This window comes from Meriones unguiculatus, chromosome 18, assembly GCF_030254825.1.
Source record: "Meriones unguiculatus strain TT.TT164.6M chromosome 18, Bangor_MerUng_6.1, whole genome shotgun sequence".
NCBI lineage: Eukaryota > Metazoa > Chordata > Mammalia > Rodentia > Muridae > Meriones > Meriones unguiculatus.
The window spans coordinates 52,519,571-52,545,764 of record NC_083365.1 but is presented as its reverse complement, the minus strand read 5'-3'; the positions used below and the strand labels follow the sequence as shown (position 1 = coordinate 52,545,764).

Genomic DNA, 26,194 nt, shown 5'->3' with positions numbered 1-26,194 from the left:
CAAGTCCACTGATAGGGGAAGACCTCCTTCCCTTTCATCTGACCCTGTTTTATCAGGTATCTTCAGAACTGGCTACAAAGTCCTTCTCTGTGGCCTAGCAGGACTGCTCCTCCCTTGGGGAATGGGGAGGTCAAAAAGCCTGCCATTGAGTTCCTGTCAGAAATAGTCCCTGCCCCCCTTACTATGGGAAACCTGTTGGTTACTGAGCTACCACAGGCTTCATCTGCGCAGAGGTTCTAGGTTATATCTATACATGGTCCTTGGTGGAGTGTCAGTCTCAGAAAAGACCCTGTGCCCAGATATATTTGGTCCTTTTGGAGCTCCTATCCTTTCCACGTCATACAAACTCCCCCTTCTTTCATGTTTTTCTGTACTCTGCCGAAGGTTTGGTTATGAGTCTTAGTAACTGCTTTAACACACTGCTAGTAGAGTTTCTCAGAGGCCCTCTGCAGTAGACTCCTGTCATGTTACTTGTTTTCTCCTATGTCCAATGCACCTCCCATTTGTTTTTCTAAATGAGGATTGATCATCTTATCCTGAGTCCTCTTTCTTTATCTTCTTAGCAATTTATGCACTTTCCTTTTTACTTTATCAAATGGAGATCTTAGTGTGTGTTGCATTTCTATAGTTTTACAATTTTCACAATCTCTTTTAGACTGCTGAGAAATTTGAACACATTTATATCACATATAATTACATCCTTTCTTTTAATGGAAAATGAGCACATTTTCTCTTTTGAAATGTATAAAAATATATTACGTGCTGAATTTTATTCTTCCATGTCTTGATATAATATTTTGTTGTATTATTTTAAATAATGTTTTACTTTCTTTTAGTCACAACTTTCAGGAAGAGTGACTACTCCATTAATAAAGGTCTTCAGTCTCCAAGAGTTTCTAATGAGTCACTTAGCTGATAAATGCTTTATTTTTTTATATTCATTTGTGTTCTTGAAACTATCATTTCATTTATTTTATGAAAAAGGTATTTAAATTCTTCCTATTACTTGTAATATTGAATCAAATCATTTTGTTATGGAATTGAAGAAACTATAGGAAAAATGTTAGAATCAGCTAAAAACATTTTTTATAACTTAAAACTGGAAATATAATGTTCAAAAGACAGTCTTTCACACCAGAAACAGAAAATAAAGAATGGATAATGGTGTCTTGATTATCCTATATTGACTTTGATGATGTGTTTCCTCTGAACACTGATCTGAGGCCATCATTTCCAACTAAGAATGAATTGGATTCAGTTATCTCAAAGGCTCTGTTTGGACTGTATGTTCATAATATTTTAGAAACATACCAAAGTTTGAAAAAATTGGAAATTGTGACAGTGAGGGTAGAGGAAGGAGAATGTATTTCTGAACTTTGAAAGAGTGCTTACATCTTTTTTTGTTTTGTTTTGTTTTGTTTATTTTATTTTATTTTTTTTAAATTTTTCATCAATTACACTTTATTCATTCTGCATCCCCCATAAGACCCTCCCTCCTCCCCTCCCAACCCCACCCTCCCTCCTCCCTCTGCTTGCATGCCACTCCCCAAGTCCACTAATAGGGGAGGTTCTCCTCTCCTTTCTGATCTTAGTCTGTCAGTTCACATCAGAAGTGGCTGTATTGTCCTCTACTAAGGCCTGGTAAGAGTCCAATTGAGTGATTACATCTTATCTTTTCATTTTCTTTCAATATTTGCAACATCAGTGTATAAGTATGTCATATTATTTTTACTGGCTTTGTGATATATAGACAGGTTTTGTTAATTTGTTTTATGCTTACAAAATCAAGTTTAAAATGTTCATACTAAATAGAAATACTGCAATCTATGACATGTCATTACAATAATAATCATGATTTGGCAAGTAATGTCGGTAACTGAACAATATAATGAAAGTAGAGAACAGAATAAAAGACTTGATTGATTAAAATTACATAAATTTAATTTAAGCACACAAATATTTTATTTTACAGGTTCAGTAACAGTCACTCGCTTACCACACAGACACCAGACTGAACTCAAAAGGTGTTAACTGAATGCTAAACAGGAACCTGACTGGCCAGGGCCATCTCTTTGGACTTGGAGCCAGACTGTGACACTGATCTGCTCCTAAAGCAGGACTTTTATCCAAAACAAACAAACAAACAAACAAAAATGACACCACCAACAAAAAAAACGTGAACCATGTAACAACTAGGTAACAAAACTGTTACCAGGTGTAGGAAACAAACTGCAACTAGGTAACAATCAGGTAACAAAAACACAACCAAGTATCCAGGAGTAGGAAGCAAGATTATATCAATTTGACTAGATAGTCAAAAAAGTGTTTATCTAAAGGACCTTTAATTTGATTGGTTCTACAGTTGGGAGATTTCATAGTGTCCGGGTAACAAAATATACAAACCATAGAGACATACTTGGAGGCAAAATGCGTCTGATATGTTAAAGGCTATAACAGGTGTTAACAGAGGAGTCATAATTATGCTAAGACGTAAACTAGGTCTCAACAGACGATCTGTAGAATTTAAGCAGCTTACAATACGTACTTTATATTTGCCTTTCTATAATGTATTCAATGTTGTTTTTAATCACTAGCAAGTATTCCAAGAAATTTAAGAAATAATTATGTATTTATAATAAATAAACAGAAGAGGTGAGGTACTCACATACAACAGTTATTGACAACTTTTTTAGTCCTTGGATCACGTTTCTTTTCAGCACATGCTAATGTGACATATCAGTGAAGCATAAATGTATTAAATGAGAGTAAAACTACAACAAGTGTGACACATGATCTTTTATACTAAAACAGTGTGATAAGTTAGTAAAGTAGATCAAGTGATTTAGATTGTACTCATATTTCAGAAATTAATTTTTAATATATAATTTTGTTTTTTAACTAATGTGAATTAGATTCTTAAGATTATTGTTATTTATCTATTACACATTCAAAGCATCTATTTTTCATATACCAGCCTTTGGAAATAATAGTCAAAACATTTATTTAGCTAAAGAGTATCATATTTTTGATAATGAAAATGAAAAGAAAGGAAAATTAATTATGGCTGTAAAAGGAGCTACGAGGCATACATAATACAGTCTTTTAAAATTTTTATTATTATCATTTATTACAACTTATTCAATTTGTATCCCAGCTGTGTCCTCCTCCCCGCTCCTATCTCCTCTCAATCTGACCCTCCCTCCCTCTTCTTCCCTTATGCCCTTCTCATAGTCCACTGATAAGTGAGGACTTCCTCCCCTTTTATTTCACCCTTACCTATCAGGTCTCATCAGGTTGCATTGCCTTCCTTTGTGGCCTGATAAGGCTGCACTGCACAGGGGGAAGTGATCAAAGAGCTAGCCACTGAGTTCATGCCAGAGACAGCCCCTGCTACCCTTATTAGAGAATTGCCTTTTAACATTAAATCAAAATTTTTCAATAATACCAGGTTACATATGAAGAAAATGAAATATTTGTTTTTAAGAGTGAGCAATGTACTCAATTAACTTAATTTTGCATATATTTATATTTTTAATATAGTTTATACCCAGTGTATCCCTGTGAAAGACTTTAGTAAATAATGCAGTTTGTTTCAGGTGAATTTTATTAGAAAAGTAGAGACTTATCATACCACATCTTCAAGAGAAGCCAGAGTCATCAAAAATAAAAGAAAAATGTGACCAGCAATAAATGCTAAAACAGCAAGTTTTCCAATGTAGAACATTAATTAAAATCTTAAAACAGTTTGTATTCCAAGTAAGTATCAAAATGAAGATGTCACATAAAATATATTCATCAATGGAGATTATATGTCATACAGAAAGGTCTTTAAATGAAACTTCCAATGTTATGAGCCATAACACTAAATCAGACAAATGATCCTCCCCTGTGGCTGATGGAAGGAAATTCGCCTTCAGATCAATCATTGCAAACAAGCTGAGAATGAGGTAGCCCTGCTGCCGATCTCTTGCCAGACTGGGTGGAAGATTTCATGGGTTCCTGAAATGCAACTGGTGTAAAAAATGCCCATTCCTCATATCTTCAATTTGGAGCAGAGAACAAGGAAATGAAATATATCATTTTAACTCCCCACCTCAAACCAAAACGAGACAAAGTCAAGTCTTACAAAATAGACTATTTGTTGTTGTATATCATTGTTTTTTTTGCTTTGCTTTGTTTTGTTTTCATTTTTGTTTTGGTTATGGATTATATTATTGTTTCTTATTTTTTGTTGTTACATGGAGACTGGGAAATAGGAGAGATTATAGGGATTAATAATAGGCAGTCAGTATAGGTAGCTATATGGTTTGATAGAACTTCTACAATCAACTTAAATACAGGACATTCCGTACCACTACAGCCGGGGTGTTGAATGGAACGTTTTCTTCTAATCTCTATGAACACTTATACACCACTGTTTAACAGAGAACACAGGACACATTCTACCTGTTATATAACTAGAATTTATGATGAGCATCACGTTTTCCTCAGTAAAAGATCATGACTCCTGTAAATATTCCTTGAGAGGTAATTCTTCAATTATAAATAAAAAAGCAAAGCTCAGTAAAAAGTTCTTATAGTAGAAAATTGACATTTTTGCTGGAATCACACATAAGTTACTTGTGTTACCTGTATTTATTTAAGATATGTATAAAGCTTAAACATATTAATAGTAATTTACTTTGAGTGATCATTGCTGACTGTCAAATGAAAGAAATCTATGCATGCTTACATGGGATACAAAAAAAAACAGAAATAAAAGAAAAGTACTATTTTTTGTCTTCATTTTAATGTTCTATTAAATATTTGTATTTTTAATGAGTTCAATTGTAATTATATAGTTTAATATCAAAATAATTGTAAAAAATGCTACTCTTTCACAATGAATACAGTGATAGATTTTTTTTTTCTCAATCAATTGGTTGTTTAAAAAATAGATCTGGAGAGGACAGGAGTTCCACAAGGAGAGCAACAGAACCAAAAATTTTGAACACAGGGGTCTTTTCAGAGACTCATACTCCAACCAAGTACCATGCATGGAGATGACCTAGAACCCCTTCACAGATGTAGCCCATGGCAGTTCAGTGTCCAAGTGGCTTCCATAGTAATGGGAAGAGGGACCGCCTCTGACATAATCTGATTGGCCTGCTCTTTGATCACCTCCCCCTGAGGGAGGAGCAGCCTTATCAGGCCACAGAAAATGACAATGCAGCCACTCCAGATGAGATCTGAGAGACTAAGATCAGAAGGAAGGAGAGGGGACCTCCTCTATCAGTGAACTTGGGGAGGGGCATGCGTGAAGAAGGGGGAGGGAGGATGGGATTGGGAGGGGAGGAGAAAGGAGTTTATGGGGGATACAAAGTGAATAAAGTGTAATTAATAAAAGTTAAAAAAAGAAAAAAATATGTTCCTAACTTTCCCCCTTGCACTCCTGAACTATTTTCACATACAGTAAAAAAACATGAACACTTAATTAATAAATCTTGTAATTATATTGCAAATGCTTTAACAGGTGTCAATGTAGTTAATTTTTTCAAATATTTAAGGTCAAAATATTACAGAGGAGACTTCCAAGCTTGTCATGTTAAGGCTTTTATTAATGAATGAAACACTACAGTTTTCAAAACTAGATCTATTGAATGTCAGAGTTCTGTAATATAACATGTCTTTTAACTTACTTTCTTTGTAATGAAAATAATGAAACAAATGAAAATCAAGGAAGATTTGACTGAGGAAGATTATATCAAGGGAAGAAGAATTTCACATGCAAATTGAAGATAAACTAGCCTTGGTTAGAAACATTGTGCAAACACACATCGACACTTATAATACCTAGTATTTTATTACAGAATATATAGGCTTGGGTTTTAATAATTTGACTTTCCAATATTTTATATATTTCTTTTTAAATTAATTTTTGTTTTTATATTCATTACAGTTTATTTTCTTTATTTCCCAGCTGTAGCCCTCTCTCTCATTTCTACCAAATTCCATCCTCCTTCACTCATCTTCTCCCTGCCCTTCTCTAAGTTCAGTGATAGGGGAGGTTCTCCTCCCCTTCCATCTGACCCTAGCTTATCAGGTCTCATCAGGACTGGCTGCAATGTCCTCATCTCCATGGCTTAGCAAGGCTGTTCCTCTCTCAGGGTGGGGGGAGGTCAAACTTTCCTTAAAGTTTTGAGTTCACAATTTATTATTAAGATGTGATACCCAGCAGCGTATTGAAGCAGAAGCCAAACTTTGGGCAGAGTGCAGGGAGTCTTATGAATGAAGGAGGAGATTAAAGCCCTGGAGGGAACAGGAGCTCCACAGGGAGACCAACAGAACCAAGAAATCAGGGCCCAGGGGACTTTTCTGAGACTGATAATCCAACCAAGGACCATGCATGGAGATAACCTAGAATCCCTGCACAGATGTAGCCCATGGCAGCTCAGTGTCCAATTGTGTTCCTTAGTAATGGGAACAGGACTGTCTCTTATATGAACTCAGTGGCTGGCTCTTTGATCACCTCTCCCTAAAGAGGGAGCAGCCTTAACAGGCCACAGAGGAAAACAATGCAAACCCTCCTGATGAGACCTGATAGGCTAGGGTCAGATGGAAGGGGAGGAGGACCTCCCTTCTCAGTGGACTTGGGGAGGGACATGGGAGGAGAAGAAGGCAGAAGGGTAGGATAAGGAAGGAATGAGGGAGGGAGCTACAGCTGATATACAAGTGAATAAACTGTAATTAATTAAAAAATAAATAAAATTTAAAAATAAAGTAAAAAATGTGATTATGTCACATGAATACTTTCTGCAACTAGATGCATTCAATATACTGAATTCTATCAACTAAATCTTTGCATATATTGATTTAAGTTTCAAGTGAAAAAAGGTAAAAAAGAAAATGATTTTTTGAATTTATTTTCTCACTTTTTTATTAATTATAGGAGGGTGTAACAACAGACACTGAAGGTAAAGAATCATTAGATCATACTTCAAAAACCTTTTCATTACCAATTGGAAAATCTAAGGAAATAGAGGTTTTCCTGATAGATACCACTTACCAAAAATAAATGAAGATCAAGTTAACAATTTAAATAAACTTATAACCCCTAAGGAAATAGAAGAAGTCATCAAAAGCTTCCCAACTAAAAAGAGTGCTAGGCCATATGGTTTTAACAGAAAATCTACCAGACTTTCAAAGAAGAACTAATAACAATATTCTTCAAAGTATTTCACAAAACACAAACAGAGGAACATTGGCACACACATTCTATGAGGCACAGTCACCCTGATAACATAAACCACAGAAAGACCCAACAAAAAAAGAGAATTTCAGACAAATCTCCTTTATAAACATTGATGTATATATAATATTTGCAAACTGAATCCAGTAACACTCAAAAATATCATCCACCATCATCAAGTAGGCTTCATTCCAGGAATTCTGGGATGGTTCACCATACAAAAATCTATCAACGTAATCTACCATGTAAACAAACAAAAAGAAATGAAAAAAAAAAAACACACACTCATCTCATTAGATTCTGAAAAGGTCTTTGACAAAATCCAAGACCTCTTCGTGTTTAAAGTCTTGGATAGATTAAGGATACAAGCCACATACCTAAACACAATAAAGGTAATATACAGCAAGCCAACAGCCAACATCGAATTAAATGGAGACAAACTTAAAGAAAGTGCCCCACTAAAATCAGAGACAAGACAAGGTTGAACACTCTTACTATATTTCTTCAATACAGTATATGAAATTCTAGCTACAGCAATAAGACAAGTAAAGAAATCAAGTGGATACAAATTGGAAGAGAAAAAGTCAAAGTATTGCTACTTGCAGATGATATGATAATATACTTAAGAGACCTCCAAAAATCTACCAGAGAATTCCTACCTTCAGCAAAGTGTCCGAATACAAAATTGACTAAAAAAAAAAAAAAAAAAAAAAAAAAAAAAAAAAAAAACATAAAAACAAACAAACAAACAAAAAAAAAAAACAAACCTCAGTCGCCCTTCTTTATATAAGCAACAAAAAGGCTCAGAAAAAAAAATTAGGGAAACAACACTCTAGCCAAAAGTAATATAAAATATATTGGTGTGAATATAACCAAGGAAATAAGAGACCTGTATGACAAGAACTTCAAGTCTTTGAAGAAAGTGATTGAAGAATATTTTAGAAGATGGAAAGATTTCCCATGCTCATGGATTGGTAGGATTAACAATAAAAAGGGCCATTTTAAATACAATTCCCATCAAAATTCGAACACAATTCTTTGCAGACATGGAAAGAGCAACCATTAGCTTCATATGAAAATATAAAAGCCTCAGGATAGACTATACAATTTTGTACAATAAAAGAATTTGGGGCAGTATCTATACCCTTGATTTCAAGCTATAGCATAGATAATCACAATAAGAACTGCATGGTATTAGCATAAAAATACACAGGTTAATCTTTGGAGCCAAACTGAAGATCCAAAAATAAACTTGTACTCCTAAGGACACTTAATTTTTGACAAAGAACCCAAAACCATACAATGCAAAATGAAAGCATCTCCAAAAAATGGTGCTGGTCTAACTGGATGTCTGCATGTAGAAAAATACAGATAGGTAGAATTTATTACCTTGAACAAAACTCAAGTCTAAGAGGATCAAAGACTTAGACATAAAACCAGAGACTCTAAATCTATTAGAAGACAAATTCTGGGAAAAGTCTGGAGCTTATTGGCACATAAGACATCTTCCTGAACAGAACACCAAAAGCTCAGGCTCTAAGATCAACAATTAATAAATGGGATCTCATGAAAGTGAGAAGCTTCTGTATGCCAAAGGACACTGTCAAGTATGTCAAAATGGCAGCATACAGATGGGAAAGATCTTCACCAATCCTACTTCAGACAGAGGGATAATATCTAGAATATGGAAAGCACTTAAGAAAGTATACAACAACAAATCAAATAACCCAATTAAAAATGAGGTACAGAGCTAAAGTGAGATTCACACAGAGGAATCTCAAATGGCTAAGAAGCATTTACAGAAATGCTCAATGTACTTAGCCATCAGAGAAATGCAAATCAAAATGACTCTAAGATTCCATCTCACACTAGTCAGAATGGCTAAGATAAAAAACTCAAGTGACAACATATGCTGTCAAGGATGTGGAGAAAAGGGGAATCCACCTCCATCGCTGGTGGGAGTGCAAACTTGTACAACATCTCTGAAAATAAGTCTGGTGCTTTCTCAGAATATAGGGAACAGTTCTACCTCAAGACCCAGATATACCACGCTCCTAGACATATAGCCAAAAGAGGTTCCACCATACAACAAGAACATTTGTTCAGCTATGTTCACAGCAACTTTATTCATAACAGCCAGAAACTGGAAACAACCTAGATGTCTCTCAACCAAAGACTGGATATAAAAAGTGTGGTAAGATTCTTTGCTTTTCATATGGAAAAACAAAAAACCCAGAATCTCCCAAACGATCCTGTACAACAACAGATCATCTGGAGGTATCTCCATCCCTGATCTCAAGCTGTACTACAGGGTAACAGTAATAAAAACTGTGTGGTATTGGCATAGAAACAGAAAGGAGGATCAATGGAACTGCATAGAAGACCCAGAAATAAACCCACATACCTATGAATACTCGATATTTGACAAAGAAGCCAAATCCATTCAATGGAAAAAAGATAGCATCTTCAACAAATGGTGCCGGACGAACTGGATGTCTACAGGCAGAAAAATGAAAATAGATCCATATTTATCACCCTGCACAAAACTAAAGTCAAAGTGGATCAAGGACCTCAACATAAAACCAGATACTCTAAATCAATTGGAAAAAAAAGTGGGGAACAGCCTAGAACTCATTGGCACAGGAGACAACTTCCTGAACAGAACACCAACAGCACAGGCTCTAAGAGCAACAATCAATAAATGGGACCTCATGAAACTGAAAAGCTTCTGCAAAGCAAAGGACACTGTCATCAAAACAAAACGACTGCCTACAGATTGGGAAAGAATCTTCACTAACCCTTTATCTGACAGAGGACTAATATCCAGTATATACAAAGAACTAAAGAAGCTGAAAAGCAGCAAACCAAGTAATCCAATTAAAAAATGGGGAACAGAGCTAAACAGAGAATTCTCTATAGAGGAATATCGAATGGCAGAAAAACACTTAAAGAAATGCTCATCCTCATTAGCCATCAGGGAAATGCAAATCAAAATGACCCTGAGATATCACCTTACACCCATGAGAATGGCCAAGATGAAAAACTCAAGGGACAACACATGCTAGAGAGGTTGTGGAGAAAGGAAAACCCTCCTCCACTGCTGGTGGGAATGTAAACTGGTACAACCACTCTGGAAAGCTATCTGGCGCTTTCTAAGACAATTAGGAATAGTGCTTCCTCAAGACCCAGCTATACCACTGCTAGGTATATACCCAAAGTTCGCTCAAGTACACAAACGGGATACTTGCTCAAAAATGTTTATAGCAGCTTTATTTGTAATAGCCAGAACCTGGAAACAACCCAGATGTCCATCAACGGAGGAATGGGTACGGAAATTGTGGTATTTTTACACAATGGAATACTACTCAGCAATCAAAAAGGAGGAAATCATGAAATTTGCAGGCAAATGGTGGGATCTAGAAAAGATCATTCTGAGTGAAATATCCCAGAAGGAGAAAGACAAACACGGTATATACTCACTTATATAGACCTATAAGATATGATAAACATAATGAAATCTATACACCTAAAAAGATAATCAATTGAGCGGACATGGGGTAAGATGATCAATCCTCGTTTAGAAAGACAGATGGGATGTGCATTGAACATATGACAGGAGTCTACTGAGCACATCTGAAAGACTCTAACTAGCAGTGTTTTCAAAGCAAAACTCATGACCAAACCTTTGGCAGAGTACAGGGAATCATAAGAAAGAAGGGGAGTTAGTCTGATGGAGAAAGGATAGGAGCTCCACAAGGACCAAATATATCTGGGCACAGGGTCTTTTCTGAGACTGACATTCAACCCTGGACCATGTATGGATATAACCTAGAAACTCCACTCGGATGTAGCCTGCGGTAGCTCAGTAACCAATCGGTTTCCCAAAGTGAGGGGAACAAGGACTATTTCTAACAGGAACTCAATGACTGGCTCTTTGGCCTCCCCACCCCCCAAGGGAGGAGCAGTCCTGTTAGGCCATAGAGGAGGGCTTTGCAGCCTGTCCTGAAGATACCTGATAAAACAGGATCAGATGAATGGGGAGGAGGTCCCCCCCCCATCAGTGGACTTGGAAAGGGGCACGGTGGAGATGAGGGAGGGAGGGAGGGAGGGACTGGGAAGGAATGAGGGATCGGGACATGGCTGGGATACAGAGTTAATAAAATGTAACTGATAAGAAAAAAATAAAATTAAAAAAAAGTGTGGTACATTTACACTATGAGAGACTACTCAGTTATTAAAAACAAAGAAATCATGGAATTTGCAAGCAAATGTACAGAAATAGAAAAGATTACCCTAAGTGAGGTAACCTAGAGAGAAAAAAGATCTACATGGCATATGTATTCGCTTATAAGTGGATGTTAGCCCTATAATACAGACTATCCGAAGTACAATCAACAGGCCCAGAGAAGCTAAATAAGAAGGTGGGCCCAAGAGAGAGTGCCAGAATGTCTACCCAGAATGGGAAAGAATATACACCGGAAGTGGATAAAGAGAGGGAACTGGGCAGGAGAGGAAATGGGGAAGGAAACAACGTAGGGAAGAGATGTGGGGAAACGTGGGGTGAGAGGTAAAAGGACTGGGAACAAGAAGGGAAACTGAGGGAGACATCTCTTTGTCAAGCTGGAGGACTGTGACAGGGTAGGCTCCTGGGAGGATATGGGTTTGTGAGACTCTAGCTAAGACTCCTAAATTGGGGGCATAAAGACTGAAGTGACAACCTCCTAACCCGGCAGTACTAGTGGAAGGAGGGAACAACAACCCACAGACAAAACCTTCCATCTAAAAATTGCCTTGACTACATGGATAAAGAGGGAAAAAAGATTGAGGGAATGTCCAGCCAATAAATAGTTGGCCCAACCTGATACCCTCCCTATGATAGAGAGCCAGCCCCTGACAGTATTAATGGTGCTCTGCTATGCTTGCAGACAGGAGCCTACCTTGACTGTCTTCTGGGAGGCTCCAGACAGCAGTAGATAGAGACGGATGCTGGGACTGACAACCAAGCATGAGGTGGAGCTCTGAAGTCCTGTGTAAGAGTTGGGGAAAGAAGGAAGCACCTGGAGTGGCCAGGAACCTCACAAGAAAATCATCGGAGACAACTATCTCAGTCCCATGGGGGCTTTCAGAGACTGAGACACCAACCAAGGAGCATGCGTGGTCTGGACCTATACCCCTGCCCATATGTGGCCAATGGGCAGCTTGGTCTTCATATGGGGTGCCTCACGAGTGGACAGGGGGTAATTTCTAACATGGACTCTATTGCCTGCTTTTGAATCACTTTCCCCTCGCAGAGGTGTGTTACCTTGCCTCAGTGGATGAGGATATGCTCTGTCCTGATGAGATTTGCTGTGTTAAGGAGGGTTGATACGGGGAAGAGATCCCATTTTCTGGAGGGAAGGGGAGGGGGGAAGTTCAAAGAAGGGAAACACACATTCTTAGTGTGAGGGAAGATCATCCTAACACATAGGATTCAAAAAGTAAGTTATTTTGCGGCTACGATATTTTCTGTAGTATGGTAATACACAGGAGCATGTGATTGTAGTGCCAGTGTGTAGTTTTCTAAAAGGCAGTAAGCTAACCATTAGCAATGCAGGATTTACTCCACATCTACAAGGCTAGCCAAGGGGAACGTGGCCAGAGCTATGAGAATGATCATGAGTTTGGCTCCCTAAGTAGATAGCCAATGCCTATGTTTAGTTCTGGTCTCGTAACATCTTTATCAGTTCCTGAATTCACTCAACTATCAGACTGGCTTGACCATCAATAAAATAGAGTCAAAAAAATTTAAATTCTTCTGTCCATTAATGGCCCCTTGATTCAAAAGTATTTTTTCTTTGTTTTGGAATTTATTGAGGAATAAAGTTTATTCCAGAAGGACATTTAAAAATCTTTCATAGAATTAGACTCAAGTAACTATATTTCCACCTCATTTTTTATTTGTTTTTTGTTTGCTTGTTGGTGAATATGTTTGTTTGCTTCTTGAGAATAAAATGGTACAACTGTTGTCATTCCTTGTAATCAGCATTGTGTGGTCTGCTTCTCTCTATCTCCCAAGTGGCCCTGGAAATATTGCAATTATATGTTCTGTTTATGCCCGGTGCACACATAATTTTCTGTGAGGGACTACCCCGAGGGAACTAGTTCTCTGCAGCTATGTTATGATAGCTTGTAAAACCTTGCTCACCAAGAAAATAAGTTCCAAAATGATTGTCAAAAAAAGGAAGAATTGTTATTTGTCATCTGGTTGACAATGAGATTGTATTTCACAACAGAGTTCAAAGAAGCTAGGGAAAAATCAAGTCAAATCTCTTAAAACATAATTCAAAGATCTGTCTTTTAACTGCTTCTTAGATTCTCCTGGTTAAAAAGCTATTAATTGTAAATATGGTTCATATGCAATTGAACCCAATTATTTCTTTAAGACTGTGTACAATCATACCATAGATCTCTTAATGAATAGGCATTTGTTTTCTATAGTCTTTATATTCATATAGCTGTAGTATCTCTTATTGCATGCCAATTTCACCTTATTTTAAGTACTTGAGATAAAATTGAGGCCCATTCATATCACGTTTAACTTTAATTAGTTTTCAAGGTCCACAATACTAAGTTTATCCATATTATATGACATTGGGAGTTAAGAATTTAATTTGTAAAATATGAGGATTATAAATTCAGCTTACCCTAATGTACATGGATGAAAACTCTGTCTTTCTGAATATTCCGTAATTTTTTTGTCAAAACAAGAAAATTATATTTTATGTCTTCTGAGGTAAAATTTATTGTTTGTCAGTTGCCATTTCCTGGCAAAAGCGGGGTATGACTGGGTCAAGAGAAAAGGCATTACTCTCATATTGAAGGGTAATCACTATGTTTTACGATACTTCAAAGCTATGTTCTCAGGAGACATGAAGGAATCAAAGCAATACCTGTCTCTAATGTAAGTATGGTAAACAGCTTGGAATTTTCTAGGGAGTGAGATATTATCTGTGCCCATGGACAATTGCTCTAAAAGCTTGCCTAGAAACAAGTATGAATAAAAACCATGGGTATATTTAGTTGTAAGAAATTCATACATTCATGAGTTCCTTGGAAGCTCTCCTTACAATGTAAGTTTTATTTAAAAAAAAAAAAAGCAATCCAAAATTTACAAAGGCATGTGCTAACTCTTTAGAGATAATTAAAATTAATTTAACAGCAAAAAAAATTTAAAAATAGTAGATCATTTACTAGAGAAACTTTTTTTTATAGAAATTAGTCTAGGATTCTTATATTTCCTTGTAAAAGTATTTAAACAATGAAAAAGTATCAATTTGTATACATATATTGCCCGAAATAAGCTAAATAAAGTAAGCTAAATCAAGTTTATAATGATTTATAGAACAAATATAAACAAAATATTATTTATGCATTATAAAGAAAGAAAATTAAAACTCCCAGTCCAGGAAATTTTATTTGCTACTTTGAATGCCTGAAAGTAACAATAAAGATTCATTTCTTTGTAACATTTTTATTTTATTTTAATTCATTTTGTTGAAAGTGTTTATGCTGATCCCAGCAAGAAATTGGTGGTTATCATAAAACAAAACTATAAAAACTGATTTTGTTTTGAAAAGCAAAGTGGATACTATTGAAAATCAGCCTGAGAGCAAGACCTGAGCTGTTCACTATGTGTATTAGGGAGCTGACAAAAACACTTACAAAACATTGCAAAAGCATTAATTAATGCATAAGAAAAAGATTACAATGGCCCTAAAGTCGATAGAGTAGTTTTGTTGTAAACAGCATGGTATTTTTTATTTGACACATCTGTACATAATACACCCAACCAATTTTACATGTCAACATCAGAAGGTTTTTGGCCTTGGAATTAGAGCTAGCCTAAGTAAATCACTTGCTTCACTCAAGTAAGATCCTGTGTTTAATTTCCCACACCATTAGAAAAATAGTGGATATTTCTACTTCATTCAGAAAATAAAGGAGAAAAGAATTTTGTATTAGTGTTGAGGTCCCAAGAAATAGAGGGCTGGTCCAATAATCTCTGAGACACTGAAACATTAAACATCTGTCAGTTATATCTGAGGTTATGCAATATCACAAAAGAGCTCGTGGCATATATGTACCCATTGTAGCCTTTTCATCATATTTTCTCCTTTCTCCTTACTTCATTCCTTTTTCCTGGTGGATGGTCATCCTCTTCCAGCAGTGTTTTGGCTTTCGATGAAAAAAAAATGCAATGAGGTAATTTATTTGTAGGCAGAAATGGAAAGGAAAATGGAACCTAAACATAGATGAATTTTGAACTCCAAATTATTATAAGGCCAGATTCCAAAGACACCGCCAGTGTAGTGATCCCTACAACTTTGCAATATAACACCTACATTCTGTGTTAAATATTTTTTCCTGAGGACATTGATAATTCCTGTTCCATTATTCTTATCATGTCTAATGAACACAGCATAATCCATTTAGAATATAAAATTATGCTCTGTAACACCAAATTTTTATATCCCTTCCTAGTGTTCGTGACAGGAGGTATTGCTACATGATGTGCTTCAGGTGAAGATAAACTAAATCTGTTTATCCTTAGAGATACCTCTCAAAGTGAATATATTTGCAAGATCAATATTAAAAAATTGTTTTTTGTCCAAGAAGAGACGTGGACTTGACAGAGCATCTGAAGCCACTACTTGGATATGCTTACAGGTTTTTTTTTTTTTTTTAATTGTTCTGCATTGTCAGCCTTGATCATTAAAATATGACATAATCTGATTGGCCTGCTCTTTGATCACCTCCCCCTGAGGGGGGAGCAGCCTTACCAGGCCACAGAAGATGACAATGCAGCCACTCCTGATGGGATCTGATAGACTAAGATCAGAAGGAAGGAGAGGAGGACCTCCCCTATCAGTGGACTTGGGGTGGGGCATGTGTGAAGAAGGGGGAGGGAGAATGGGATCCGGAGGGGAGGAGGGTGGGGCTTATGGGGGGATACAAAGTGAATAAAGTGTAATTAATAAAAAAATAAATAATTTTTTTAAAAGATGACATAATGTTGAGCACCACCTCATTATCCTTTAAAAATGGCATTCTATTTTCAATTGATTGAGTTGTAGTATCACAGTTTCAAGGATGCTCATTGGTTTTAATGTCTATAAAAGTTATTATTTTGTGTGTGTGTGAGGTGTGTATGTGAGAGAGACAGAGAAAAAGAGAGAGGCAGACACAGAGAGAGAGTCAGAGATAGACAGAAACAGAAAGAGAGTTGTATGTCTTTGGTCATGTGTGTGAGTATAGGCTTGTTCATGTGCATGCTAGATAAGATACCTGTAGGTCAGATAAATCTTTGAGGTCAGTTCTCACCTTCTACTGTGTTTCAGAAAGGTACTCTTCTTTGCCATTTCCTATCTAAGCTACCTTCAATGGAGTCTCCTGTTCTTGCATTCCATCTTATTGGAGTGCTGCGATTGCATATGGGATACAGCATTCTACTTTACCTGTGACTGGCAGATGCAAGCTCAAGTTCTCTTTGTTTGATGGTGTAATAGCTCTTTTCTTTATTTTTTCTTTAACTTTTTATTTATTCTTCTTTCATATACAATCTGGACTGTGGATGTCCCTTCCTTTATCACTTATATCCTCCTACTACCCCTTTCTCCTATTTTTAAATTTTTAGATATGCATTGCCTCTGCTCAGAATAATTTTTTTTTCAAGTTCCATTTATTTGCCTGCAAAAGCTATGATGTCATTGCCTTTAATAGCTGAGTTTTACTCCCTTGTGTAAATGCACCACATTTTCTTTTCCATTCTTCAATTTAGGGACATCTAGGTTGTTTCCAGTTTCTGGCTATTATGAATAAAGCTGCAGTGAAGATGGGTGAGCAATTGTCCTTGTAGTAGAATAGAGCATATTTTGGTGTATGCCCAGGAAAGGTGAGGTGAGACTTGAGGTATATTGATTTCCAGTTTGCACTCCTTCCAGCAACAGTGTCAGACTTGTTCCACATCCTCGCTAACATGAGCTGTCACTTGTGTTATTGATTTTAGTCATTCTGAAAGGATAGAATTTTAAGTAGATTTAATATGCATTTTTCTGCTACCTAAGAATGCTGAACATTTCTTTCAAGTGTCTCTCAGCGACTTGAGCTTCCTCTTGAGGATTCTCCATTTAGATATGGAGCCCATTTTTAATTAGACTATTTGGATTGTTAATGTTTCCAATATATACTGGATATTAGCCCACCAGCAGATATAAAGTTGGTAAGAATCTTTTTCCCATTTGGAAGGCTGCCATTGTGTCTTATTGATTGTGCTCCTTTCCTTACAGAAGCTTTTCAGTTTCATGATGTCCAAGTTATTAATTGTCAGTCTTCGTGACTACGCTATCAGTGTTATGCTTAGGAAGTTGTCTCTATGTCAGTGCATTCAAGGCTATTTCTTATTTTGTCTTCTATCAGTTTCAGAGTATTGAGTTCTATATTGAGGTATTAGATCTGTTAACACTTGGATTTTGTGCAGGGAACAGAAGACAGATCTATTTGCTTTCTTCTACATGCAAACAACCAGTTGGACCAGCACCATTTGTTAAAGATGCATTTATTTTTTCCATTGTGTATTTTGGGGTTCTTTATAAAAAAGTCAGGTGACCATAGGGGTGTGAATTTATACCTAGGCCTTTGAATCAATTTCATGGATTAATGTGTCTGTTTTCATACTACCAATAGCATGTGGTTTTGATTTTTGTAGCTCTGCAGTACAACATGAAAACAGGGATAATAGTACTTCCAGAAGATCTTTTATTGTACAGAATTGTTTAGCTATGCTGGATTTTTATTTTTCTATTAAGAGAATTTTGTTTAAAATTTGACTAATATGATATTGAATCTATAGATTGCATTTGGTAGGAAGTCCAGTAATTCTACTGATCCATGAGCATAGGAGATTTTCCTATCTTCTGATTCCTTCTTCAATTTCTTTCTTCAGAGACTTGAAGTTCTTTCAAACAAGTCTTTCACTTTCTTGGTTAGTGTTACACAATGATACTTTATATTGTTGTTATGAAGAATGTGGTTCCCTTTGTTTCTTTCCAAGTCCATTTGTCATTTGTATATAGAAGGGCTACTGATTGTATCTTACATCACTAAAGGTATTCATTAGCTGTATATTTTCTTTGATATAATTTTTAAGGTATCTTATATATGATACATCATCATTAATAAAAAATGATTTGACTTATTCCTTCCAATTTATATACACTTGACAATCTTCAGTTGTTCTATTTCTCTCTTTAGAGCTTCAAGTACTTTTGGATAGATATGGAAATAGTGGACAGGCTTGTCTTGTTTCTGATTTCAGTGGAGCTGCTGTAAATTATTCTCTACTTGCTTTGATGTTGGCTATAGTTGGCTTACAAGTTGCCTTATATTCATAAACTATCTAAGACACTTATTATAAAAAGGTGGTGGATATTTTCAAAAGATTTTCTGCATTTAATTAGATGATCATGTGTGTTTTTTCATTTGTTTTATGTGATGGATTACATTGTCTAATTTTCATAAATTGAACCATCCTTACACTTTTGAATAAAGCCTCTTTGATCATAGTGGAGGCTCTTTTTTGATGTGTTCTTGGATTTGCTTTGTGAATATTTTATTGAATGTTTTTGCATTTATGTTCATAAGAAAAACTAGTCTGCAATTCTCTTTTTTGAGTCTGTGCGTTATGGTATCATGGTGAAGGTGGCCTCATAAAATGAATTTGAAATGTTCCTTCTGTTTCTATTTTGTGAAAAATTTTGAGGAGTACTGGTTTTATTCTTCTTTGAAACTCTGGTAGACTATTTGTGTTAAAACTACCTGGCCTTTCGCCTTTATGTTTGGTTACTAGAAGTTTAATGACTTCTGGTTTTCTTAGCAGTTATAAGTTTATTTAATTTTTTTTATTTGATATTGATTTAACTTTGGTAAATGGTATATATGAAGAAAATAGCCATTTCTTTTAGATTGTCCAGGTTGTTATACTGTGACCTGTGATTCTTTGGATCATTGGTTTCTGTTGTTATATCCCCAGTTAGTTTCTTATTTTGTTACTTTGGATAGTCTGTGTCTCTTAGTTAATGTGTAAAAGGGCTTGTCTATCTTGTTTATTTTGTCAAACTCTTTGTTTATTTATTCTTTGTATTGTTCTTTTTGTTTTGATTCTATTGAATTGAGTCCTCTGTTTTATTACTTGCTGGCATCTACTCATCTTGTGTGTCCTTGCTTCTTTTAGTCCTAGAGATTTCTAATGTGCTGTGAAGTTCCTACTGTGAGATCATTTTTTTTTTTTTAATGTAAGCACTTAATGCTATAAAATTTCCTGCACTGCTATGGGAGTTCTTTATTTCTGTCTTGAGCCAGTAGTCATTCACAGAAAACTGTTAAATACCCTTGAGTTTGCAGACTTTCTTTTTTTGCTGTTGTTGTTGTAGTTGAAATTCAGCTTTAATCCTTGGATGTCTGCTAAGATACTCAGAGTCATTTCCATTTCATAATATCTCTTTTTTTAATTTTTATTTAATTTTATTTTTAATTACACTTTTACTTTGTATCCCCCTCTAATTCCCTCCCTCCTCTCCTCCCAATCCCTCCCTTCTGCCCCTTCTCCACGCATGCCCATCCCCAAGTCCACTGGTAGGGGAGGGTTTCTATTTTTTTTCTTCTGATCCTAGTCTGTTAGGTCTCATGAGGAATGGCTGCATTGTCTTCTTCTGTGTCCTGGTAAGACTGCTCCCCACTTAGGGGGAGGTGAACAAAGAGCAGGCCAATCCATTCATGGCAGAAGCAGTCCTTGTTCCCATTACTATGGAACCCACGTGGACACTTACCTGCGATTGGTTCCATCTGTGCAGGGGTTCTAGGTTATCTCCATACATGGTACTTGGTTGGAGTATGAGTCTCTCAGAAAACCCCTGTGTTCAAATTTTCTGGTTCTGTTGCTCTCCTTGTGGAGCTCCTATCCTCTCCAGATCTTACTATTTCCCACTTCTTTCATAAGATTCCCTGCATTCTTTCTGCCCAAAGTTTGGCCATAAGTCTCAACATCTGCTTTGATAGTCTGCAGGGCAGAGCCTTTCAGAGGCCCTCTGTGGGAAGCTCCTAATTTGTTTGCTGTTTTCTTCTTCTTCTGATGTCTATCCTCTTTGCCTTTCAGGATGGGGATTGAACATTTTAGCCAGAGTCCTCCCTCTGGATTAGTTTCTTTAGGTGTACAGATTTAGTAGGTTTAACCTATATTACATGTCTATATGAGTGAGTATATACCATGTGTGTCTTTCTGCCTCTGGGACACTCACTCAGGATGATCCTTTCTAGTTCCCACCCTTTACCTCCAAATTTCATGATTTCCTTGCTGAGTAATATTCCACTGTGTAGATGTACCACAATTCCTGTATCCATTCTTCAGTTGAGGGGCATCTGGGTTGTTTCCAGCTTCTGGCTATTACAAATAAAGCTGCTACAAATATGGTTGAGCAAATGTGACCAATTATAAGGCCAATTTTGGAGAACATTTCATGAAATGATGAGAAGAAGGTATGCTCTAGTTTTTTTGGATGGGTTCTTTCAATATATTGTAGATTTCTCTTAGGTCATTTGGTTATGACATCTGTTAACTCAAATAATTTTCTGATTAGTGTTTGTCTTGATGACCTGTGTATTGGTGAGGGTGATTAATTGAAGTTTTCCAATGTCAAGCTATGAGGAGGTTCATGTGTGGTTTAAGCTTTAATAATTTTTTTATTTTTTTTTAATTGTAATTTTTTTTAAACAAATGGGTGCCATTGCATTCGGAGCATAGATTGAGATGCCACCATGGGAGATTTTTTCCTTTGGTTAGTATGAAGTGTCCTTCTCCTCCCTTCTTTTACTGTTTTTTTTTTTTTTTTTTTTAATCTATTTTGTTAGAATCTAGAAGGGCTACATGAGCTTGCTGCTTAAGTCCATTAGCTTCAAAAACCTTTTACCAATGCTTTGCACTGAGATAGTATCTATCTTTGATGTTGAGGTGTGTTTCTCATATGGAGCAGAATGATGGATCATGTTTTCACATCCATTTGGTTAGTCTGCAGTTTTGTTTGGTTGTTCGTTCTTTTGTTTTGTTTTTTGTTTTCTATTGAAGAATTGAGACCATTGATATTGAGAGATATCAATTAGCAATTATTGTTAATTGCTGTTTTTTTTTTTTTTTTGTTGTTCTTGATGGAAGTTGTGTGTGTTTCCTTTTTTTCTTGTGTAAGATTATTTCCTGTGTATTCATGGGTATACTTACATTTTTAAGTTGAAGGTTTGTTTGTTTGTTTTTTTTGCTTTTGTTTTTGTTTTCTAGTATCTAGTTTTGATGGCAAGTTTACAGCAGGGAGTCTGCCCAAGTTAGAGGCTGTGATTGGAAAGAGTTTTGGAAGCAGGACACCATGGGATTAGAGGAAGTCCACAGGTCTGTAGCCTACCTGGTCTTATAGCAGGCATGGCCTGTGTTTGGGCAAGGGTTGTCTTCCAGAGTTGGGGATTGTGACACAGAGGCAATAAAGGAGCAATTGGGGATAGAGTTTGTTAGAAGATAGAGAGTAAGAGGTTCTGGAAGCTAACTGCTTACCTGATCTTCTGTTAGGTTTGAACTGTGGATGGGGAGGTGTTCTTTGCCTTAAGTAATGGAGGAAATGTACATGTAAGAAATTTTTATCCACTGACCTGTCTTCTGGGACTGCTTTTGGAAAGGTTTGCTGTTGTTGTTGCTGCTGCTGTTGTTTTTCTAGCAAAATAAGAAAGTGAAGATATTTTTTTCTATATGCTAATTTCATCTTAATTATAATGTGAGCTTATGAAATGACCATATCATTTGGATTAGGATGTGTGATTCAGTCCAATTTCTTGTGACCCTAGTTTCAAATCCTCCTTTGACCTTAAAGTATCTTGACCTTAGTATGGATTTATGAGGTGCCTTCAGTGTTTTCCTTAGTTCAGAATTCATATCCTTGGGTAATTGGTGACAGATTCCTTTACGCTAAGACTTGAATGTATCACCTTTAACATTTAACAATTAAATAATTTGATATTATTTCTGAAGAGTGCTGGAGATCCTCATGATTTGATTCATGTTCTCCTTCATATATCAGATTTAAAACTGGGTAAAGTCCAAAAGCAAAGATAGATTATTCCATTCAATGGATTGGCATATGCCAGCCTATGAGCCACCATGACTAGTGTCTCTTTTGATTATTTTTCCTATTTCTCTGTCAATATCTCCATATATGTATGCTATGTTTTGTAATATATATGTATATATCCTCATGTGTTTTAAATTATAAATATAATTCATGAAATCAATTCACACTTTATTGGAGTAAAAGTGCTTCCTCAGGACAAGATAATCACTAATAACTGAGTTTCATAGTTAATTTTTGGATCACAGACTAGATTGTGTTTGAGCCTGACTCTGCTGATTACTAGCTAGGGGAAATGGCATAACATTTGTTTTATTCATTTTTTTTAGTAGTGAACAGTAATTAATACTAGCAACTGTCTAATAGAAATACTATATTAGTTAATAGATTTATATCAATGTTTATCAGTTACTAAATACTACAATATAAAACTGTTTTCTTCTGTTTTATAATTGTAATTTCTCTTATTCTGTAACGTACATAATTACATACAAATCAATATCTGATTAACGGATTCTTTCTGCAAAGTATACTGCTGGAAGTCATCACAACCTACATAAGAAGCTTCAAAAATTCATTTTAAAATTAGTATATTTGAGAGTGTTCAGTAAGGTCTAAAATTTACTATTTTATGTTATTGAACAATTTTAAGTATATGTTTTCATAATTAGTATACATCTATTTCCAGTCCTCAAATAATGAGTCTACCTACACCAAAAAAAATCAGTGTGGAAGTGTGAATTTGTTCTACTTAAATATACATAAAAAACTTATTTATTTATTTAGTTTTGCACACTGAGATTTGATTGGATGGGTCAAGACATTTTCCAGTTGACCAGAGTTTGATCTGTAGAATACATATGGTGAAAAAAGAAACTGACTCCAGCAAGCTGTGATTTGTCCTTCACATGCTTGTCAAAGCACATAAACATTCCCACATATACATACACACTTACAATAAATAAATTAATCTACAAAAATAATTAAATGTTGAGTTGTCATACATGTGTTTAACTCCTCACGGTTTATATGCACACACACACACACACACACACACACACACACATATATATATATATATATATATATATATATACACATACATACATATATACAGACTGACTTAATGCTTGAATATATTTTCAAGCTAGAACAGAAATTGGTACCAAGGGTGGGGGTTGGCTGTGAGAATTTTATCATATGATTTTTTATTTCTTATTATTATTAGTTACATTTTATTAACTCTGTATCCCAGCTGTATCCCACTCCCTCATTCCCTCCCAATCCCACCCTCCCTGCCTCATCTCCTCCCTGCCCCTTTCCAAGTCCACAGATTGGGGAAGGCCTCCTCCCCTTTCGTCTGGCCCTGTTTTATCAGGTATCTTCAGGGCTGGCTGAAAAGTCCTCCTCTGTGGACTAGCAGGACTGCTCCTCCCTTGGGTTGTGGGGAGGTCAAAGAGCCTGCCATTGAGTTCCTGTTAGAATTAGTCCCTGTTCCCCTTACTATGGGAAACCAATTGGTTATTGAGCTACCACGAGCTTCGTCTGAGCAAAGGTTCTAGGTTATATCTATACATTGTCCTTGGTTGGAACATCAGTTTCAGAAAAAAAAACCTTGTGCCCAGATATATTTGTTCCTTATGGGGCTCCTATGCTTTCCCCGTCATACTAACTCATCTTCTACCGAAGGTTTGGTTATAAGTCTTAGTATCTGTTTTGAAACACTGTTTGGTAGGGTCTTTCAGATGCCTTCTGCAGTAGACTCCTGTCATACGTCCAATGCACATCTGATTTGTCTTTTTAAGTGAGGATTGATCATTTTACCTCGTGCCTTCTTTCTTCTTTTGGTGTATAGACTTCATTATGTTTATCATATATGGTAGGTCTATATAAGCGAGTATATACCATGTTTGTCTTTCTCCTTCTGGGATACTTCACTCAGAATGATATTTTCTAGATCCCAGCATTTGCCTGCAAATGTCATGATTTCCTTGTTTTTGATTGCTGAGTAGTATTTCATTGTGTAAAAATACCACAATTTCTATATCCATTCCTCCGTTGATGGACATCTGGGTTGTTTCCAGGTTCTGGCTATTACAAATAAAGCTGCTACACACATGGTTGAGCAAATGTCCTTATTGTGTACTTGAGCAAATTTGGGGTATATACCTAGCAGTGGTATAGCTGGGTCTTGAGGAAGTGTTATTCCTAATTGTCTGAGTAAGTGCCAGATTGACTTCCAAAGTGGTTGTACCAGTTTACATTCCCACCAGCAATGGAGGAGGGTTCCCCTTTCTCCATAACCTCTCTAGCATGTGTTGTCCCTTGAGTTTTTCATCTTGGCCATTCTGATGGGTGTAAGGTGAAATCTCAGGGTAGTTTTGATTTGCATTTCCCTAATGGCCAATGGCACTGAGCATTTCTTTAAGTGTTTCTCTGCCATTCGATATTCCTCTACAGAGAATTCTCTGAGATCATGCAGACAGTGGAAGCCTGGCTTGTGGAGTTTCAGAGATATGTTTGACAATCACTCAAAGACTCTATTTCTGTGACATTTTTAATTACAAATTTGTGATGTTGGGTAAGCTATTATAGAAGAATCTGATGTGATTAAAAGGAAACCAACAACACTGAGGTGAAACTTTTGTTTTGGTGGGGTATTAAGTTTGGCTCTCTGAGGCTAGAAAGAAAAATTGGCTTTGATTAAGAGATTACCAGCATCATTGAGGAGAACTCTTCTGGTAAGTATTTCCTCAGAGTCAGTACATAGAAACTGTGATCCGGAAGGCTCAAGCCTTAATTTCAACTTGGCAGTCAAACTCAGGAATGCGTAAGGGTCTCTAATGTGGTACAGGTTTTGGTCACATAGAGGCTGAAGTATTCAGGGAGTCATGAGAAACACTGTGACTTGATCCTGAAAGAGGCCAGCAGAGGCCATTGGTGGAGATGTAGCTTCAGTTGCAGGGGCGATCACAGCATACTGGAGATGACAGAACCACTGGGTACACCTGGCATGCTAACAGGTGTGGAATACAGACTGCCTGAGCTTGAGCCAATCCACGTGTGCTGTGGAAGGTAGCACGAGAAAGGGGAGAATACTGCCACAATTGAGGGACAGAAGGTGATTCCCAGATGCCGGGCACCGAGCTTTTTATGTTATCGGCAATGTTCTGACTTGCAATTGGTTTGTTGTATTGGATATGTGTGTAATTATTCCTCGGTTCTTACCTCTGGTAATAAGAATGTATTTACAAGAGTCAACAGCTAAGAAATTGTGCCTGTTTAAAAAGACTTTGAACTTATAAAATGTGGGGCTTTTAGAGTTATGCTATGTTTTATATTGTGATATTAGCGTGGGCTCTTGCAGATAAAGATTGTTGATTATTTATATGTCAATCTGACATATAAATAATGTTGCCAAACAATGTTGGCAATATCAGTACTAAATTAGTAGTGTTTACTCTATGCAGACAATATAATGGAGGTTAACTCACACACTTAAAACATCCTCAAATAATTAACAGGCATCGTCAGGCATGATCCCATGAACAAATATTTACTGGTGACAGCGATTATCCATATCACTGAATCTCTTTTCTCTTGCTTGTAATCAATACTACTGATCATGGAAGCAGTTCTTTTTTTAATATGAATTATGCTGACTGAATTCAACCTGAAATGAAAGTTTCATCACCAAATACGCTTGGAATAATTCTTTGTCTGGACAGTTTGGGGAGGAATCTTCTGGCTGCCCCATTCATGCAGATGT

The 26,194-nt window shown here is 36.3% G+C and overlaps 1 pseudogene; it reads left to right on the top strand.

Annotated features, from left to right (window-relative positions):
- The first annotated feature begins 11,673 nt into the window (after nucleotides 1-11,673).
- The window catches only part of LOC110565839 (cilia- and flagella-associated protein 68-like), a 116,199-nt pseudogene continuing 101,678 nt past the window's right edge, over nucleotides 11,674-26,194 (top strand).